We start from the raw sequence: 22513 nt of genomic DNA, 5'->3' as shown, positions 1-22513 counted from the left end.
GTTGTTGTCAGATAATATACAAGTAAATTTATAGCATTGCTAAGTTTATAGCGATCTGCTCTGCGTATCGCGAAGTCTGTACCAGGTGATGTCAGTATTTTTTCCAAGTTTTAGGGGTGTCATTGAAACGATGTTTTGTTAGAAAATTTGTTCGAAGTGTTATGCCTGTTAGTCTGTGGTCGCCCTTAATATTATTGATTTTAGACTAATTTCAAGTTTTTAGTCTTGACCTTGGAATGAGGTCATACATATATTAATATTTTTTTGAAACGATGGTTCTACAATTGATGAAGGGACGGTAGGGGGAAAAAATTTTCCATTTCTTTCCCCTACCGTCCCTTCATCAATTGTAGAACCATCGTTTCAAAAAAATATTATTGATTTTACCCATCACTCAGATTGTCACGTGGTCAACTCTCCAAAATTAGCCTAGCTCTGCCACAGACTAATAGACGCAACACTTCGAACAAATTTTCTAACAAAACATCGTTTCAATGATACCCCTAAAACTTGAAAAAAAAGAACACTAGCATCACCTGATGCAGTCTTCGCGCTAAGCAGAGCATGTCGCTATAAATTTAGCTATAAATGCTATAAATTTATTTGTATATTATCTGACAATAGCGCCAGCGCAAGCGAGTGGGGTTCTCGCGCAGCGACTGTTGTTTCAGTCTCGGCTTAAGTGAAAATCTTAAAGGATCGTTTTTATTGGCGATGAAACGAGGCTTCAGTGTTACGTCTGTTAGTCTGCGGCTCTGCTGAACTTTCTATGTCGTACACAGATAGCATTATATTGCCCTATACTACGGTCGATACCGTTATATTTTGAACCTTGAAGTCCCCGGCACTTTTTTGGATTTTCTGTGCTCCCACTGCACAGTGGTCCAAAAGGGCGAAAAGCGGAACTTTTTTCCTAGTTTCTTTTGCTTTTATTTTATCATTTATGGTCTTCAGCACTTTTGTTCGTATGAATATCCCCCTTAATCTACTACAACTGTCAAAAGTTAGTCTTTGGTTACCATAATGAAAATAAAAAAATAACTTTTTTGTATTAGGAAATATACACATAATTTTTTCGGCAATGTTGTAAATAATGTAAAAACAAGCAACTTTTTTGAAGATATAAAATTTCTATCTTTATCGAGTGCTAAACTATAGGGCATATTCTTTAAAACTTCTTAAAAATTGGTTTTTCATACTTAGTTTTTCTTAGTTGCATTTTACAAGAATACAATGTTCTAGGCAATTATCGAAGCACTCAAAATACACGTTTTTACTGAAGCTTGCAAATCTCTAGGACCTTTCCTTTCAAAGTTATCGCTTTTGACTCGTGAAGTTAAGGAAAAATAAAGCTTAAATAAGCGATTACTTTGTAAGGAAAGGTCCTAGAGATTTGCAACCTTCTGCAAACATATGTTTGAATCCTTCAATCGTCTAAAACCATATACTCTTGTAAAATGCAACCAACATAAGCTAAGTATGAAAAACTAATTTTCAAAGAATTTCTAAAGAAAATGCTCTGTAGCTCTGCACTCGATAGTGATAGAAATATCATTTCATTAGCAAAGTTGTTTGCCTTTATATTTTCTATAACTATGCCTAAGAAACCATGTGTCTATCTACTAACACAAAAGAATGGACGTGTATCGAGCCTATAGCGAACGCGAAACACATAAAACGTATGCTTGCCGTACTCTCATTTGAGTGGTTGGGGACAAGCGGAACCCATACAAGTTTATAGTACTCGACTTAAGCTTTAAGATGAAGAGCTGATTTCACAAATCCGCTTGCCCTATTTTACACCCCCCCCCCGGTCTTTCGCAAAAACGTGCATTTTGAGTACTTCTATAATTGCCTAGAACATTGTATTCTTGTGAAATGCAACTAAGAAAAGCGAAGTATGAAAAACCAAGTTTTAAAGAATATGCCCTATAGCTTAACACTCAATAAAGATAGAAATTTTATTTCTTCAGCAAAGTTGCTTGTTTTTATATTATTTACAACTTTGCCGAAGAAACTATGTCTATATTTCCTAATACAAAAAAGTTATTCTTTTATTTTCACTATAGTAAGCGATGACTAACTTTTGACAGATTTAGATTAAGGAGGATATTTATACGAAGAAAAGTGCTGAAGTCCATAAATGATAAAATGAAAGTAAAAGACACTAGGAAAAAAGTTCCACTTTTCGCGCTTTTGGACTACTGTGCACTGCAGTAACATCTGCACTGACTGTAACGTTAACTCAATGAAGATACAGTGAAGGAAATGGAAAACTGAAAAGAACAGGGGTGACATTGCGCATCTCGTTTCGAGTGATTTTGGTTCGTTTCGACCACGTTAAACAAATGGGCGTCTCGAACCAAAATCACTCGAAACGAGAATCGCAATGTCACCCCAGATGTTGGCTTTGTTCGAAAGGTTATGGCAGCCGTCGTCGTCAGCACCATAGAGCCGGGGTGACTCGTGCTGTTTCAAGCAATCGTCTTCATTCAACTCGATCTTGGGCCATTCGTCGCCAATTTCCCAGTCGTCTCAGAAGTCGAAAATCACTTTCGACCTGGTCAAACCATCTCGCACCCCTCTGTTCCTGGTGCCGGTGGAATTGTTGCAGAGAACTGTTTATCCGTTCATGTCATACTGTCGTTTGGCATCCTTACGACGTGTCCGCAACACCGTAGCCAACCGACTTTCGCCAGATGTACGATGGGAATCTCTCCAAGCAGCGCCTGTAGCTCGTGATTCATACGCCTCCGCCACTCTTCGCTTTCAGTTTGTGCTTCTTACGCTCGAACACGACAACACGACATGCGTATGTCCTCCGTGAGCTGCGATCCCAAATACACGAACCCATCCACTTCTAGTTCGTCACCAGCAACGGTTTTCGTTCGAAGGAGGCGCGCGTTTGTTTTCTTTGAACCTCTTTCTTTCATGTATTTGGTCTTTGAACGCATTTATTTTTAGCGCAATCCTCCTAGACTTCGCTTTCAATCTAGCGTAGATTGCCTTCAACGTCGCAAAGTTTTTGGCTATGATATCAAAATCATCTGCAAAGCCTAGCAGTTTGCTATCCTTGGTGAAAATCGTGCCTCTCGTTTCGATGCTCGTTCATTTGAACACCCCCTCACAAGCGGTGTTCAACAGTATGCAGGATAAGCCGTCACCTTGTCTTGATTCTCGCCGTGTCTGAAAAGGATTCAAGAGTGTCCTCGAGATGTGCACGAAATACATCACTCGATCCAATATAGCTCTGATCAGTCGTATCAGTTTATTCGAAAAACCATGTTCATGTATTATCTGCCATCGCCGGTCTTGATCGACTGAATCGTATGCTGCTTTGAAATCAATAAAGATGTGATGCGTGGGCACGTTGTACTGCCGAAATTTTTGCAAGATCTGTAGGATGGTGAAAATTTGGTCCGTAGTGGCGCGAACTTCCATGAACCCTACCTGCTAACGCCTGGCTAAACCTTGTGCTATTTATGACAGCCAGCGTAACAGGATTTGGGAGGGTACCGTAAAGGCGGCGTTTACCACCGTTATGTCGCGATAGTTGCAGCAGATCACCCGTTTTGTAGATGGGACAAACCACTCCATCCATTCCTCCGGTATCCTGGCAAAAACTAATTAGAACATCGAATGTACCGGTCAAGAGAAAATGCGGCTGAGAACAAAATTATTACAATTTTTTATTAACAATAAATTTATGATCAGTCAGCCTATTAAAGTGAGTTAAACCATGGATTGCGTTAGTTTCATTCTTGAACCATTAAGTTTATATTTGTTTTTACTTTTCTTAATAACGCTACGCGCCTGGTAAATAACATCCTATAGTTTTTCCATCCCATTAAAATATGGCAGCAAATTTAAGAGCTTTTTCAATTTATCGACACTTAATATGAGTTATAAATAATTTTCTAGATGCAATTAGATTTCACGGATTTACGCATCCAGCTTAACAAAAAGTTTAATCAAACAACACTAATATTTCAATCAAAATTGTTGCCTAATAAATCTGCGGTATTCTGCTGTTAAAGGCAATCTAATTTCGCGTGGTTCGATGAGATTCGTCATAAAAAAACAGAACAAATAAAAGGACAGCTTGGCGCCGAGTATGAATGGTGTAAAAATTAATGATTTCACGCTTGACGTTCCGGCACGGCATATAGAAGCGGCCACTAAACTGGTCTGGTTTTATGGGATATTAATTGGAAAGGAGCAACTGCCCCTGCTCATGTAATCTGAACAAATAACATTTAATAACAGGTTTTCAATGAATGATAAATGTCATTAATCGACTTGTGAATGGCAGGAAAAACATAATACTGCACCGGAACTAGCTCACTCAAATTAAACTCGAAACGTCAATAGTAATTACCGAGTAAGTATAAATTCTAAATGACCATCATCTCTATAAAATCTTGCGGTCACTGTTCGGAAAACAATAGAGTGTACAACCCACATCCAGAGGAAGACCGTGTTTTCTACAAACCCAGCCATGTTTCTCGATAGAACCGCAAAATCATTAAACGTTGGAGTAAGTTGTCAAATAAACTAATCACATGTCAAACAAAGGCAATTTTTTACGGCACTCCATACTTCATTCCCATGTAGGTACGGCGACGACGGCAGTATAATTCCTGTTCGATCTGCTGCACTGCAGCTAAGAGCAGATAGGTAATAGGTTGTCGGTCCCCCGATTAGTGCAATTTATTTCTAGCGTTTTTTTTTCTTTAACCTCACCTGATTGGTACAGAAACGATTGGATGGGTGGACAAACCATAAAATGAACCATAGGAATGTTAAGCTTTAGTGTACTAGGTACTAGTGGTTCGCAACCGCAGAGTTCGCAATAACCCTTAAGGAAGGGTCACACTGTCAATAAATTGTCTAGCCTACGAGGCAGCATTGACAGGAATGTGTGCTTGGTCTTTAGATAAGGTATTTCCTGATTTTTCCTATTAAATGTAAAGTATATTTACAGCAATTACCTGAAAAAGTCCTCCGATTTTGATCATGTTCGTTTTCGGAAAATTTTATACCCATATTGTTATTTAGAGCTATCGAAAATCTTTACGGAAAAACTTTGTTTCTTCAAAAATTCATAAATTCAACCTTTGATTCAACAAATTAACAGTATCACATCAAGTAACGAACTGGACAACAATGAGATGAGAGTGTTCTTAATAATGGGGTCTTTGCTAAATCCTAAATAGTATAATTGAATTTTTAGCACTGACGTGTCTAGGCTGTGTCATGCTGGTGTATATGTTCCACATTCTGTTTGACATTCAATGTAAAAAGTTTTCATTCCTAATGGAGCAATTTGAAAATCTGGAGCTTTTGATTTTCTGTTATTTTTATTTGATTATAGTCACTTTAAAATTTTGAGGGGCTTCGTAATTTCCTTTGGGCAGGGTCCTCGGCAAGAGAGGTGTGTTGATTTTTAAGTTTTATTTTTATTTTTAATTTAACCATCCAGTATCCCCCAGGCCCTGTGCAAATATCAAAAAATATCAAAAGCCAACGTCATCAAACAACGAAAATATGGCAGAAAGAGTATAAAAAGATGACAAAAAAACAAAAAAGAGACGACGAAAAGACGCCAAATCAGACAAAAGCGGCAGAAAGTCACCGAAAACGCGACAAAACATGTCAAAACAAGACGTCGAAAAAAGACAGAAAATGGTAAAAAGCGCATGCAAAAAATGAAATAAATTCGACAGAGACCTGCCAAACAATATGATACGGATTACAAAAAAAGAGAACAAAGAAAAGAAGGAATGACAAAAAACGGGAAAAATGATGGACCATGACGGGATGACGAATGGACCATGAAAGAACAACGGAAAGATGGCAAATAGAACATGAAAAAAAATGAAAGAACTACAAAAAGGCGACCAATAATACCAAAACAGCTACAAAAAACGCACCAAAAACACATTTAAAAACTGCAAGAAGGCGTCAAGCATGCAAAAAACACGACAAAAGCAATAAAACGACCACTCGACAAAATTATGCATTTTCTACAGAAAGACGAAGCAAGAGCGAAGAAAATACAGGAAAAAAGACAACATTTTTGTTGTCCGAATATAGCAACAAAAAGGAGGAAGCGCCACAACGGCTGCAAAAACACGACAAAAAGATGTTTAAAAAGTATTAAACGTGCAAAAATAGACGACAAAAAGACATTTATAAAGTATCGAAGTATCGAAGTATTTTACATACCTCAAAATACATTTAAAGAGCGTCAAATACGCAAAAAAGATGACAAACCAGACAACAAAAAATTGCAAAATAAGTAATGAAAAGACAAAAAGCGACGAAAACTTTCTTCAGTGAGGCCATTGTAAATTATTTTTAAAGTTTTTGACACACACCCCCCCTTGGAAATTGGCTTGAAAAATAGGGGGGCAAAAAAATAATTTGTATGATGTACGTCAATTTTTTTTGACTTTGACGTGTTTACTATACTGGGACTGGGTAGCACTTTATGAAAACGAAAATAGAAGTGTAACGTTTGAATGAAAGATTTCAAATGCTAATAACTACTAAACTACTGTACGAAACTAATCAATTTATATGTCGTTGGATAAATAAAACGACCAGCAATTTTATGGGGGCTAGAGATCAACTTTAAGGAGGCCGTCAGAGAGGGGGGGGGCTCCCATACAAATGAAAGACAAATTTCCTCAAAACTCGAAAACTAATCAAGCAAATTGAACCAAATTTGGCATGTGGAGGTTTCAGAAGGTAGGATTTTTTTCTATGGTGTACTGAGTCCCTTTCCCTTTCTAAGAGAGGGGCTCCCATACAAATGAAATACAAATTACCTCACAACTCTAGAACTAATCAAGCAAATGGTACCAAATTTGGAGTGTGGTGGCTTCAGAAGGCAAGAATTTTTTCTATGGTGAATTGAGACCCCTCCCCTCTTTAAGAGGGGGGCTCCCATACAAATATTATACAAATTTCCTCATAACTCGAGAACTAATCAAGCAAAAGGAATCAAATTTGGCATGTGGGGGTTTTTGGAGGTAAGATTCTTTTCTATGGTGTACTGAGACACTTCTTCTTCTAAGAGGAGGGGCTCCCATACAAATGAAACACAAATTTCCTCATAACTCGAGAACTAATCAAGCAAATGGAACCAAATTTGGCATGGGGGAGTTTTTGTAGGCATGAACTTATTTTATGACGGTTTGAGGATAAGGACTCGCATACAAATAAAACAGACATTTTTGCGTATGAGCCATATTTTCTGCTATATAACAAGCGGTAAGCTGTGAAAGTAAACTAGTAAAATCTTCTCGGAGCAAAAGACAGTGAATCGACGCCGCTAACTTACGTGCCTGTTGCCATTCATGTCAAAAGAGAAGGACATTCGAATGGCACGTCATATTTGCAATGAACGTGCTTTAGCTTTAGTGTTATTTGTATGGCTTTTTCAAAGGCCACAAGCGTGTTAAAGTAAGATTATTGAAACATGTCAAGCTACGCATAATCTTATTCAATACAATAATCTGTTGGCTGGTCATTTATTACCGTTTTAACCTATATAATGCACACAAGTGAGTTTTGAAAGAAACCTCTAAGTCTCATTGGTTGCAGGCCTTGTACATATGAACCCCCGTCCACGTATTTTCAAAGCGACCATTGCGTTCAATAAAGAATTGAATTTGAATATTTCGCTCTTCTCTTTTAAAAATTCAATTAAACAATGGCACTCACAGATTCTTATAAACATACATATGCTAGAAATGCAGTTTACAGTAGTCTATGATCTGATGATCTAATATAGTCCTACGTCACCCTTTCGTACAACCCTTAGGGCTGCATGCCTTGTAGTTTTTCATAAAATCAATTACCTATGGGCTCTACAGCCTAAAAAACTTGAAAAATGAGTTACGAGTGAAGTTAACGCTTTTTACATGAAACAGAAATGGAAATTAGAACAATTGAAATTAATATCATTTTTTGTGTTTCTTTTTGTAGGTTTTTGCATGGAAAATAATAAAGTATATGTGGAAAGAAAGAATTGCTTTGGTTTTCACGTTTAAACTTTAAGTAAAAATGCTTAAAACGTGTACAGTAATCCCCCAATAAGGACGTTAAAAGGGATCGCGTTAATCGAAATCGTGTTAATGGAGTCTACGTAGCATATAGGAATTGACTTAGTTAGAGGTTGGTGTCTTCGACAAAGTTGTTCGGAAGGTCGAGGGCTTTTCGTTGGATTGTAGTATTTCGGAATTGCCTCACTACGTGGCGCTAGCGTATATGTCAGTGACGGCCAAACTGCGGCCCTTCAAAATGATTCGTGCGGCTCGCGGACTGATTTGAAAGATGGTTGACTTATGAGAAAACATTTTGATGACATAGTAGTCACTCAGTTTAGTTGTAATGCCTTGTGCATGTTGTGAATCGGAATGCTTTCCGGTTTAAATCTTGTGGTGGTTCCTAGAAAATGGTTTTTGTTGTCGCATATTTTACATTTTGTTATGAACAGGAATGGCTAGAGATTATAGCGGCCCGCAACATTCATGGGCGATCTGATTTGGCCTGCACCATGCCTATGCCTGGGCACCACTGGTATATGTATTTTTTTTGTATTGGCTGTATCTTGCGCTGCTCACTATCTAGAAAGTTGCGGTCTTCGGGAAGGTTGCTCAAATGACTGCTACCTTCAAGATGGTATGGAAAATAATACAGAATTAACTCAACGGACGGCGCTAGTGAATTTGTGATTTTTTTGTGTTTGCCATAACAATGTACTAGAAGTTGCTTTATTCGGAAAGGTTGTTTAAGTGACAGTAGTTATTTAGCTTGTAGGAAAATTAGCTAATATTTTGCTAGTTATTTAACACAAGGAGTTCTGCGTTATTTTCCATACCACCTTGAAGGTGGCAGTCATTTGAATAGCCTTCCCGAAGACCGCAACTTTCTAGATAGTCTGCAGCGCAAGATACAGCTTGTATAAGAATATTACATTTACACTAGCGCCACTTAGTGTGTCTGTTCTACGTTATTATTCATGCCATCTTGAAGGTGGCAGTCATTTGAGCAACCTTCCCGACGACGGCAGCTTTCTAGATAGTAAGCAGAGCAAGATATAGCCAGTCTAAGAGTATTACATATACGCTAGCGTCACGTAGTGAGACAATTCCGCAATAATATAATCCAATGAAAACCCGTTGATGTACTGAACAACTCTATCGAAGACACCAACCTTCTATACGGTCAGGATCACGAGTAATTCCATGTTGGAACCAATTAGGTCAATTCTCATATGCTACGTAGATTCCAATAAGGACGTTCGACCGCGTCAATGGAATCACTCGAGACCGTCCTTATTGGAAACGTTCTTATTCGAAACCGCGTTATTCGGGGGACTGCTGTACCCAAGGCCGGCGCCAGCCAATTTGTCGCTCCACATAAATTCTCAAAATGGTGCCCCCAGAACAAACGAAAAACAGCCGGCGTTGCTGTGTGCACATTCTACTACCTACACACTCGCAAACCCATAGTCTCGTAGCGTCTTTTTGCATAGCCACTCACGAGGCAAACAACTCGTGAGCAACCACCTGCCCGTGAGGGCTAGCGGCACACTGGGATACAGATTTTGTATTACTTTTTATTTTCTTCTTCATCTTACGCTCTAGATTCTACACGCGGATGGGAGTGCGAGTCCTCGCGAGTGATCGGTATCAGTTGCTCAGGCAACAATAACGTGCGAGAGCAACGACCGTGGCTGTTAGCTAAATTCACACTCGCAAAAGTCGTTGCAGTGCATGAATAAGCAAGAGCGGGAGTCCAAAAGAGATGCTTATGCCGGTGTGTTCATTAGAACGAGTCGCGTGTGTGAGAAAATTAGCCCACACAAGTGCGGGCTTTCGCAACACTGGTCACAGTACACCGCCATATCTTTTGAATAATTGTCGGTTTCTTAAAACCCATTATTAAAATGCTAAACCTTCAAAAACGAAAAGTTCGGCTCATTTTTCCTGTTACTTCAGAAACTTCGTCCTCATACCTTGCTACTTCATCGAAGAAGAATCTGCTGATTGTGGATTCTGAAGAGATTCGAAAATCTCTCCCGAAACATTTCTAAATAATTTAATATCATCAATGCCACTTTCCCACCTCGTTTATCTGAGTGTTTTGATTGTTGTGCTTTGTTGCGACTAGATTTTCATCAGGAGGAGGTGGAGCGCGAACGGAAAGCGAAGAATGGCGTAGGCGTATGAACCATTCGCTGCAGGCACTACTTGGAATGATTCTCAAAGTACACTTGTTGAAAGATGGGAGAGTACGATGGGTCGGTCACGTCGCAAGAATACCGGACGACCGTGCAGTGAATCTGTTCTCTTCTAGACCTTCATCGGCCTTAAGGGCCTCATACACGTACGCATATGTTGGGTTGGAAATAAATAAAATGGTGGCGAGTCATTCAGGTTGAGCGACAAGCCCAACATTCTCTTTTGCCTGCTTGGTTCGAGGCGCTCATACACACGCGAGAGTGTTGACTGAACATGAATTCACCAACATTTTCTGCCAACATGTTCGTACGCATATGAAGGCCTTTAGGAATAGAGAGACCCAACTATATGCTACAGTTTTTTAATGTCGGCGAAATGGCGCTCCAAGCAGTTACTTGTTTTGCTTAAGGAAAGCGCCACAACAATGTTAGGATAAACGTGCTCCAATGGGTTTTTTTCCATGTGTGGACTCATTACTGCGACCATATAGTTGATCTATTGTAATATCGCCCGGGTGTTTTGCTGTATGACCTGCACTGCATTTTTTTTGCTATAATCGCTATTGAGTGAGCGAATGCCTATTAAATTTTATGCGTGCTTGCGTGTATTGGGGTTTACCTTTCCTTCAAAGCTAGATCTACTTTACCAACTTATTCCTCGCTGCCAGCACTATCCCATATTATAGCCGTCCCTGGCGAGGACTCATTCGTACCTCTGACCAATACACTTAACTATGGGAGGGACATTTGCACTGTCAAGAGGCTTCAGAGGGTAAATATAGAATTCAGCACGAAGGAAGGGTAAATGGAGGGGCCTGAGAATAAACCCATGCTAAAGTCACTTGACTTCGAATGGCTTGATTCTACTAAGATACGAACCCACGACCACTCGCTTGTCAAAGCAGACTCGGTAACCTTGCGGCTATGGAGCCCCCCGCTCCAATGGGTTAGTTTAAAATTTAAAACTAATGTATTTATTAGGGTAATTCTACGTGAAGTGTCTGAAACCCATGTAATCGACCTTCGCGGTTTAGAACCAAATTTTGACAGATTGTTCGTTTTAGGTCAGAAAGTAAAAAACCTAAATTTTGTGCCGTTTGGTCGTCCCCACGATTAATAGGAGCTCCTATAATCTTTAAACGGTATTCGTTAAACCATCTTATTTTCCTTTGCTTATATCTCCGGGTATATTAGATTTTGAAAGAAACTATTTTCACATTTTCAAAGAAAGCTGCCTATCAACCCACCTAAAATCCGAAAAAAACTATCATTTTTAGCGGTATTGCTGCTAAATACTTTTTAATTCAATTTGAAAACTAAATTGTTGGTGCTGGTTTCATCAATTACAGTTAGGAAAATTCCAAAAAATTGACGGTTTTGAGTGGTTTAGGGTATGCTGACATCATAGGCCTATACTTCTTTAAAAATGAAGACTGCAGCACACAATTACGGTCATGTTAACCTAGTTTTTCTTTCCTGGTTGTCCAGATTATAATTGATGTCGTTACATCAATAAGTCTAATGTATGTAACGAAAAAACAGCGAATCGGTAATTTCTCGATGATGACATTTTAGTTGGCCATCCAAATCATGCGATCCGACGTCGTAAAACTCTTTTAGTATGTGTATCTAAATTTAAACCGTACGCTTATAAAACAGTTTTGTACTTGAACACAACATTTCAATAGACATACCAGCCAACATGTTGCCCAGAGTCATCGAAAATTAAACCTTTAGAATCCATCTATCATAATTTTGAATCTTGAAACTTGAAAGTTTAAATCTTGAGTGACATAATATTTTCCACCAAATAAAGCCAATGAACAGATTTTCTGCTTTTTATTTTAATATCAAAATATATTGTACAAGTTCTTATTGCTGTAACCCTCATTGATACGATAATTTTGGGACAAATTGTGTAAGGTCGTTCCGAATGGATTAGATAATTGGGTTAATTTTTAAATTTGCGCTAGGTGATGCGGATACGTGGGGAATTGATTGTAATGTAGAAATTCCAGTATTACTTTTAAAACTTTAAATCGCGAAATCCTACTTCAGAATTCGCTATCCGGTTTTTTCAACACTCTGCGCCAGCAATGTACCAGCATCCGTATCTGCATTAGTATACATACCTCTAATTACACTGCAATAAAAACTCATGGCGATAATTATTCCACAAACCCACACCAGCAAATGCAATCATGTTCGCAACGGTAAACCGCTATCACTGATTACGAGTTACTTGTGCAGTGCAGTTTAGATCCATTCGATAGGCTCTATTTTGATCGTCCGTTTTTTAAGTGCATCTTGCACCTATCTACAGGGCAAGCACTGACTGAGCGGTGGTCAGTGGCAATAAAATACTGCACGCCACAGAACCTGTAGCAAACTGGTCCATGCATTCAAGGACAGATTTGAGTGCAACCGCTATCCGCCTACCTGCTCAGCCAATTCGATTTGCCACGGACTCCGATCACTGATACTCTGTTTGATACGGTCAGTATGGAGCAGATATTTATGATCACACGTGATACCGGCAGATAGGTTCACCAGCTTCAGTCAAAGATCGGCAGGCAGGATCAGTGCAATGGACTTTCACTTTACTCCGTATTGTTCCCTGCTGTCTGACCTTCCGGGTAGGTCTCGAATGTGAAATGAATTCGTACACCCCAGCCTCCGGTTTCTTTTTACCTTTTCATGGTTACATCGACATCGCACTCATCAATCACTTAACAATGAGAAAAGGAATAAAACAACCGGAGTTGTCTCCGATTGCTCGGAAAGACAGCAATAAGGGGTACCACGCTTCGGCTTGACAAACAGAGGCCACGGAAAGCGAAAAGTGAGAGTGCCATTGTGCAATGCGAAACGATTTCAATGGAGCAATATCACAATAAATGCGTGAATTATATTATTTGTGTAGAATAACAACAAAAAAGTGAACACTAACAAAACGATCCTGTAGTCAATCTTTTCCGTTTCAGATGCATTACCTGCATCCATTAGAAAAATGGCGTCATTAAATTTGATTTCAATAGACTACAAAACTGCTCATGACAAGGAGAAAGTGCATTCAACAAGTCGTTGGTAGGAAAATGTTGGAAAATTAAATTGATAGGGTAACACATTAGAGCTGAAATTAGAAGAGTTGCGGTAAAAATTGCAATAAACTGGAATGGTCGTACGATCAAAATCCTAAATTAGTTCCCCATCGGCAATGGTTGGTTTGCAGTGAACCTGCAGTTAACCTTGTTTGTGCGTGATCAACGCAATGAGACGACGCCCGCAGGGGCCTGCTGTCGGTCAAGTGACTGCCATCGTACCTACATGCATATTGACCTCATTCACGAAAAGGAGCTTGCGTGATGCATCGACTGATTGGATCTGAACACACAAAAAATCCCCACTGAAGACCAGTCACTCAGTTTTTGCGTTCGGATAGGGTTGTCACAAAAAGTGGTTCAAAATTAAAATTTCAAACAAAAGGGGGTTTGCAGGAAAAGTTCAAAACTTTCAAATATGGAGAAAAAAACGTCAGGAGCTTTGCATTTTGTCTTTACTTCACCCTTTACTACAGCAACACTTGACGGTAATTAAGGTCCAGTGAGTGTTCATTACTTCAACAACGATTCAAAATTTCAAGGCCTCAAACTGGCTCTTTTCGCGAATTTACCAATGCAATTTGGAGTCCATTTCGGACATAATTCATCCTCCAATTATTACCTCACTTCATTCAATACGATTCGATTGATCATATTTTATTACCTTCCACGATGCAATACACACAACACACTATTCAGTCAAACAAATCATGCATTGAGTCGCCGAAGCCGAAAGACCAATGACCGGGTCCGCAGCATATACTGGTGACCACAGCATTGCATTGCAAGCAACCCCAGGGGTAGAATTTGATAAGATATCTGAGAAAATAAATAAACTTTCGCTTTTGTACCACCGACCGACATCGACTGACCGTTCCAATCGCATAATATGGTTGTGGCAGCACGGCAGGTTGAAGCCAGCCTTTCGTCGATGCTGGTGTCCCCCGTACCGGGCAAGGCGGCGGTGCGGTGGTGCAAGACAAGGTTTCATTACGGACGACCGGTTGGGTGGTGGTGAGCAATTACTACGTTTGAACGCCCTGTGAGCGTATGGAAATCCAACTCATTGCGGTTATGCTCTTGATTTGCACTTGAAATTTCTATCGGTGCGAATAGGATTAGATAGTTGCTGAACCAATTTGTAACTTACATTCACTATCTTAACACTTCACTTTATGCATGCGCCTGAACTGATTGGTATCTAATCAGTTTTTCTGTTTACTTTTCCAGGTGCTGCATTCATGCCAAAACGAATAGGCCCATTGTCCACATCAATAGACCAATCGAAAGTAGGATGTAATAAACATTCGTGATAGACTGCAATCGAAACACACGTCGTCAATCTTACAAAAAGGTTAAACGTATATAAAACAGTACTTGCTTTGGTAATTGAAGCTTTCCGCAAGGGAAATTGGAGCTTTTGCTAAGATGAACTTAGTCGCTACCATGTATACGCCTTTCTATAATCTCAATGCTAATGGTAAGTAAAAGAGGCTAACCAGCCGCAGGCTGAAAGCCTCTATAAACAAAGAACCAAATTAAATGGTAAGAAAAGTTACCGGAAAATGTTTAGAGAAAGGCATCAATTAATCACTGGAGTTTAAAACAATCCTCAGCAGCAGTACTCCGGATAAACTTAAACAGTTTGATATCGTTAGGAATAAAAAGCATTCGGCAGTCATCAGGAAGTGATGAGTAGCAATAAACAGTAGGAAAAACAATGGTGGACTATCTTACGGTAGAGCATCCGATTTAATCAATCCGATCAAATATAGCTTTTAAATCGGTACCTATAAACCACACCAATCAGAGCACTTTCGCTTGTGTTTCTAAAGTGTTTTATTGTGAATTGTAAGATGTTAGTAGCAGTAGAGCGTTTTGATTAAAATTCGCTAAGATCTAAAGAGACGTAGTGTTCGCAGTTTGCAGCGAGGGCCACATATAGATTACAAGATTTTCAGACACTTCTAAATATGGGCAAAGTGATTTAAATGGTCTCTGTTTTGTCCATCGCGCTTTTTGTGCATAAGGCTCAAAATTGTGGGGAATATATGGCACAACGATTAAAATTTGATCGTGTTTAACTTAAATCAGCAGGTGGCAGACATTTTCAAGCATATAAAACTGTCTGAAGTGCGTTAAGTTAAAAAAGCGAGCAGACCGTGCGCGTCTTGAAGAAACATCAGCCCGCCTTCAGGTTTGTGCAAAACTCATTACCATGGTGATGGTTGTAGACTTAAATGTAACATTAGAATTAACAGTACGCAGCAGCGCTGTCAGATTTAGCTGAAGAAAAATCCGTAATTTTATTATCTTTGTTTTTATCAACGAAACAAGAGTTATAATTTTGTTTTAAAATTAAGAAGAAGCAAAATTTAATCAAATTTTAGCTTAAATAAAAGTTTTAAGATTTTAAGTAATACTTTTTTGATCCAAATCAGATCATTCATTTGAGATTTATTTTAAATTATTCAAGGACGCTTACACTCGACTTTCGTTTTTGGTCTTTCGTTTTTATGTTTGCATCTTTCATGTTTCATTTTTCGTAGCTAATTGTGTCGCCTTCATAGGTGTCATTTTCTTGCCGTTTTTGTAGTCTTTTTAACGTCTCTTAGTCGGGTTTCGTTCTTTTTACCATTTGCCTTTCTGGTATTTTTATATCGTCTGTCTTTATCGTATTTTGTAGCGTTTCGGTTACTCTTCACGACGTCTTTTTACTGTCATTTTTAGTCTTTTTTGGCATTACTTGTTGCTGTTTTGCCGTCTTTTCATGGACTACTTATCGCCTTTTTAGCATCTATTTATAGTTTCTTCGTTGTGTTTTATTGTCTCTTTACACATTTTCTTCGCTTCTTTGGCATTTTTCTGCGTCTTTTCATTATATTTTTGCTGTCTTTCATGTACTTGTCACCACTTCTTCATCATCCGGTCATCGTTTTTTTGTTTTTCTTTAGTCGTCTTTTCGTTGTCTTATAGATGTCTTCTCAACGTCCTTTCACCATCTTTTGCCATCTCTTATCTCTTTGTTTTCTTTTTTTCGTATTCATCGTTTTTCGTCGTATATTTGTAGTCATGTCCCGGTCATTTTTTGGTCATTTATTCATCGTATTTTTGTCATCTATTCGTCATTTGACGTCTTTTTTGTTGTGATTTTGTCTTCTTTTCATCGTCTTTCTGTTGTACATTCATCTTCTTTTCATCAACTTTTTTGCATGTTTTCTGATCTTTTCAACGATCTCATAACAAAAAAACGTTCAACGGAGTTCAACTATTTTTCTTATTTCGTGTATTTTTTTTTATTTTCATCTTATTTTCGCTATTTTCATCACTTTTTCGTCATCTTTTATTCGTCTTTACGCCATCGGTTCGCAGTCTTTTCATTGTCTTTTCCTTATTTTTAGTCATGTTTTCATAGTTATTTTGTTGTGGTTGTTGCAGCTTAAATATGCAAAAGTTTTTAACAGAGTAGCTATTTATTACAAATAGGACAAAGTTGCCAACGAATTGATTATAAAGAACAACACACAAGTTATGCTAATAACTATCAAAATATGTGATATAGAAACGAAAATATTTTGCCTTTTTATCATATTCTAACAGTATGTCACGGTGTTCAAAATACCGTTATTAAAAAATAAAATAGGCTATTTAAACGGAAAGTGCCAGATGGTTTGTATTGCCTTCCTACACCTCTGAGCCAATTTTTAAAAAAATCAATCGACGAATTTTTGAGTTACACCCTTTTGAAATTTTAAAGAGCAGATTGCTCATATAAAGTAAAAAAAATCTTTAATGACACTTCCAGCTGGTATTGATTTGCTCATTGCCGACCATTTTAGGAGTTCTACGCTGTATTGGGACTAATCGGAAATGTTCCGGATTAAATTATCGCTTTGGAAAATAACCAGTATCGAATATGAACAAATACTTATCATGCGACACCTCAAATTACGCCAGAATTTAAAAAATAGGTCAGTGACAGTCAGATCAACTACCTAGCGCTACGTTGGTTATATATGGACAACTTCCGGGGACTTCCAGGAACACCCAGACCAGTTTTGTCCATAAACAAAAACTTATCGTGCGGCACCTTAAATTACTATTTTTTTGAAACGATGATTCTACAATTGATGAAGGGACGGTAAGGGAAAGTAATGAAGAAGGATTTTTCGTTAATGGAGGGGAAGAGTGGAAAGGAAGGGGGGAGGATAACAGGTAGCTACGCTTAACAGGTTGTCGTTGTGACTCTTATCTTTTGTCCAATGCTGGAAGGTGCATGGGTCGAACCAAGCTATAATCAGAGATTATAACCGGATTTGAACCCACAACACCTGCCAGGGCGTGTGGCTCGCTGGTACCCGTGTACCTTTGAACCATAGAGGCGCTGGACAAAAGAAGTCTGCACAACCCCTCTTATTAACCGTAGCGACATGGGTTGGGCTATTTTCAGACACAAATTGTGCCTCTTCCTTCACCTACTGTAGAAACCACCGACCGAGAAGTTTTAATCTAACTTGTTTTTACTTTCGGGACGACGACACTATGCAGGCCCTTACGACTGCGTGTGACGTTGCTCGTGCGTAAGCGTGCTCGTCCGCGTCTTCGGAGAAATCCGTTCCTATGAAATTGACCAACCTCGTGATTTTAGTTATGACCTTGAAATGCGGTCAGGCATTTCAACTTGTTAAGCGTAGCTACTTATTACCCCCCCCCCCCCCCCTTCCTTTCCACTCTTCCCCTCCATTCTCAAAAAATCCTTCTTCATTACTTTCCCTTACCGTCCCTTCATCAATTGTAGAATCATCGTTTCAAAAAAATATTAACATATGCCTGACCGCATTTCAAGGTCATGACTAAAATCACGAGTTTGGTCAACCTTAAATTACACTAGAATTCAATGACTAGATCAATGAAAGCCAAATTTACTATCTAGGCTCAGGCTTGGTCATATCTGGACATGTTTGGGGGACTCCGGAAAACCCTAGGAAACGATCAATTTCGAACATGAACAAAAACTCATCATACGACACGGCTAAAACTTTTAAAATAGATCCAAGTAAGCCAAATTGAGTACCAAGAACCACAATGGCCGATTCCGAACATGATTTTATTATCAAAACTGTACCACATTTTGTTATTGTCTTCCCAGAGGTTTCCGGGGTCCTCCAAATATGTCTAGGTATGACCAAATCTAACCCTTGATAGCAGATTTGGCTTCCATTGATCTAGTTATCGAATTCTAGTGTCATTTAAGATATCGCACGATACGTTTTTGTTCATGGACGAAATTGGCCACTTGTCTGGGTGTTCCCGGAAGTCCCCGGAACTTGTCCATATTTAACCAACGTGGTGCTAGGTAGTTTATCTTACTATCAGTGATCTAGTTTTTAAATTCTGGCGTAATTTGAGGTGCCGCATGATAAGAATTTGTTCATGTTCGATACTGGCTATTTTCCACAGCGATAACTTATTCCAGAACATTTCCGGTTAGTCCCAATACAGCGTAAAACTCATAAAATGGTCGGCAATGGGCATATGTTGCATAAAAAATCAATACTTCAATCAATTGAAGATTTTTTTTTACTTTGCACGAGCAATCTGCCCTTTAAAACTTCAAAAGGGTGTAACTCAAAAATTCGTCGATCAATTTTTTAAAAATTGGCTCAAAGGTGTAGGATGGCAATACAAACCAAATGGCGCTTTCCGTTTATGACCTATTTTATTTTTTAATAACGGCATTTTGAACACCATGTATGTATAACAGTATAGTCAAGTCGCTTTTTACGCTAAGTATTATTCTGTGCGTTTCTTTCACTTAGAAGAACTATATTAGTTATTTTCCTGTCAAGTCGTGTTTTCGATTTTTTTGTGACTGAAGAAATCTTCAAACATTTTTCGTAAAGTTTATGATAATTCGTAGATATTCGTTTGTCCGTAGAGAATTCTTCAATCCAAAGAACTACGGACAAATCCACAGATCTGGCAGCACTAATCACAAGAAGGACTGTGTGACACATTTTGTGTTAACCCAATGTGTTACATACGCAGATTAGGCAGAAGATTCATTTTCTTGATATTAGCGAAGCTAAACCTAAAAACAAAAAATAACTGCAATGTTGCGAATCGAGCGATAAGTCAACCATGCCTACTCACACGCGAAAGAGTATAAAAAACATAGCATTCAACGCTTACGCCGCACACGCAGGCGTAAAAGAAACAGCCGCCGATGCTGTGTGCAGACATTCTGCTACCCACACACTCGCACATCCTCTCATCATCTTTCTGCATAGCTTATTCCTGAGTCAAAAAACTCGTGGGGAATCAGCTGCCCTGGTGGCGCACTGCGATACAAATTTTGCATTAGTTTTTCTTCTTCTTCTTCTTCATGGCCCTCGATTCTACTCACAGGCGGGAGCAATCGATATCAGCAGATCGGGTTGCAACGACGAACGACGAACGACGGCTGTAGCTGTTAGCTAAACACACACTCGCAAAAATTCGTTGCAGTGCATGAAGAAATAAGAGCGGGAGTTTTAAAGAGATGATTATGCCGGTGTGTTCGTTAGAATGAGTACGCGTGTGTGAGAAAATTAGACCACACGAGAGTGGGTTTCGCAACACTTGCTTACTTACTTATGTGTCCATGTCCGCCGGTTCGGCAGAACAAAGGGATGAAATCAGAGATCTCCACTGCTGACGGTTACCCGCCATGGCTTTTACCTATCGTCAGGACAGGTTCTCGTCTACAGGCCGGATGTCGTTGGCTGAGCTCCGTGGCCATGAGCCTCTGGGTTTGCCTCTTCTACGCTGTCCATGAAGATTCCAGTCGAGTGCTTCTCTGCAAACCTCGTTCGCTCCTTTCCTCAAGGTGTGTCCGATCCACTTCCACCTACGTTCACGAATTTCTGTGGCTATCGGCCGTTGATGACACCGACGATGGAATTCCTCATTGGATCCATCAGGCCACCAGGTATGAATGATGTATCACAGGCACCGGTTAAGTAATACCTGCAGTTCTTGCGTTGTCTCCGCTGAGACGCACCACGTTTCGCAGGCATACAGCAGTACGGATCTAACGTTTGAATTAAAGATTCGGGTTTTCGTACGTAGAGTGATCTGGTTTGAGCGCCAAATGTTTCGCAGACCTGCAAAGGCACCCCTGGCCTTCCTGATCCGTGTCGCTATATCAGTCTTGGTACCACCATCGGTCGTTGTCTGGCTACCGAGATATTGAAAGGCGTCTACCTGCTCAACTTGTTGTCCCGCTACTGTGAAGTTGGTGGAATTGTCAGTGTTCACTACCATAAACTTAGTTTTCGCTACATTGACCGTGAGACTTGTTGCCTGGGAGCTCTCGGAGAGGTCATCTAACTTGCTCTGCATATCGTTTCGGCGTTGTGCGAGCAAGACAATGTCGTCGGCTAGGTCGAGGTCATTTAGTTGCTCAGCAGAAGAGAGTCCAGGAATTCGTTGATCTGCTGCAATATAATCCGGAGCGTTGTGATGTGGTCTACATATGATCGGCCAGCACGGAATCCAGCTTGCTGCCGCCGGAGAGTAGCGTCGATCTTCTCCTGGATCCGGTTGAGGATTACCTTATAGAGTACTTTGAGAGTAATACAGAGCAACGTGATGCCACGCCAGTTACCGCATTCAGTTAGGTCTCCTTTCTTAGGGACTTTGACCAATATGCCCTGCATCCAGTCCACCGGAAAAGTTGCGGTTTCCCATATATTGCTGAAAAGCTGATGCATCATCTGGGCTGACAAATATGGGTCAGCTTTGAGCATTTCGGCTGAAATATAGTCTATCCCTGGCGCTCTATTGGATTTCATACTCTTGATGGCTGCTACAATTTCATCCAGCGATGGCGCCTTCGAGTTGACGCGATTGTTTTGTTGCTCTCTGACATTTGAAACTCGGAAGAGTTGTTCAAAATGTTCGCAATACTGCCTGAATGGATTTGTGAGAGAATGGCAGTTATACGCATACGAATAGAGCGCTTCTCCACACCTGTGTATTAACCCTCATTGAGAGTATATACACAGATGAGGAAGAATTCTGGCCGTCGTGAGACGTAAGAGAGGAGACGCAAAGAGAATCTCTTATTTGCAGTTATGACCTATTCAAAATTCAGGCCAGAATTAGTTTGTTTTGGTATTAGGGTACTGCAGGGTATTTCCAGCACGCTACTAAATTCGGCATACATTACCTTTTTTGCTGCGCTTTCCCAAATAAAAACTTTGCCGCTATATAACAATGCTGAAACGAATGTAGCACTCATAAGCTTTAGTGTGTTATAACTATTTTCATCAAAATGTAAGTAATTTGCTAAATTTTGTTCAATAAACCTCAAAACCACTGTTTTTCCACTGGCACACAATCAGGCTGAAAAAAAAAACAGTAGCAATCGCTTACGCGTATCCGCTCTTGATGATGGTTTGGAAAGCACACCATTATGATCACGTTAACTTATTCTAGCAACTAAACAGCTGTGAATATGATGTCACAGAACAATTCTACTTCTTTTCATCACGGAAGAACACAAAAATTCTCCTCTGATATGAAAATATAAATCAATTTTCATTCACCAGCAATCTGCAGCATTTTGCTTTTAATTTCAGCATATGGTGCTTTATTTACACTACTACCAAGATGTGATGCATTTGCGGCTGAAACTCTTCTATCGTGTTGACATAGCTAGTATTTGAGTGACAACCACTTAGTTCTGATGCTAATGTATACGTACGATTCAATGATACACTAGCGCCAGCAGCAAACTGTTTTCACTGCAAAACTAGTTATCTTCAATGAGCCGGTATCTCGGCAATACCGACACGTTATCCATCGGTTTCTCTTTTGATCTATTTTTGAAAAGCATCTAATCCCTGTGCAGGCTATATCGGCCGGTCGGATTTAAAAACACAGACACCACTATAGAAAATGGGCCCAATTCAGCCGCAGCGACTTCATCACTTCTCGCGACTATAAATCAAATTCAGTAGCGTTTCATTAAGACCAAAATACACACCGATATTCAGTAAATATTATTCTATCAACTGATATAAAAATGTTGTTTTTTCCAAATCAATTGTTGTCAACTTTGCACAGTTTTAAAACCTAAAATATGAAATCCCTCGGAGACTTTTTTGATTGA

The 22513-nt window shown here is 39.4% G+C and overlaps 1 protein-coding gene across 1 annotated transcript in view; it reads right to left on the bottom strand.

Annotated features, from left to right (window-relative positions):
* LOC128737314 (patched domain-containing protein 3) overlaps positions 1–22513 on the bottom strand; it is a 195343-nt gene that overhangs the window by 59642 nt on the left and 113188 nt on the right. The window lies entirely within an intron of this gene.

This window comes from Sabethes cyaneus, chromosome 2 (assembly GCF_943734655.1).
Source record: "Sabethes cyaneus chromosome 2, idSabCyanKW18_F2, whole genome shotgun sequence".
Lineage (NCBI taxonomy): Eukaryota > Metazoa > Arthropoda > Insecta > Diptera > Culicidae > Sabethes > Sabethes cyaneus.
This window is presented reverse-complemented; position numbering and strand designations above follow the sequence as displayed.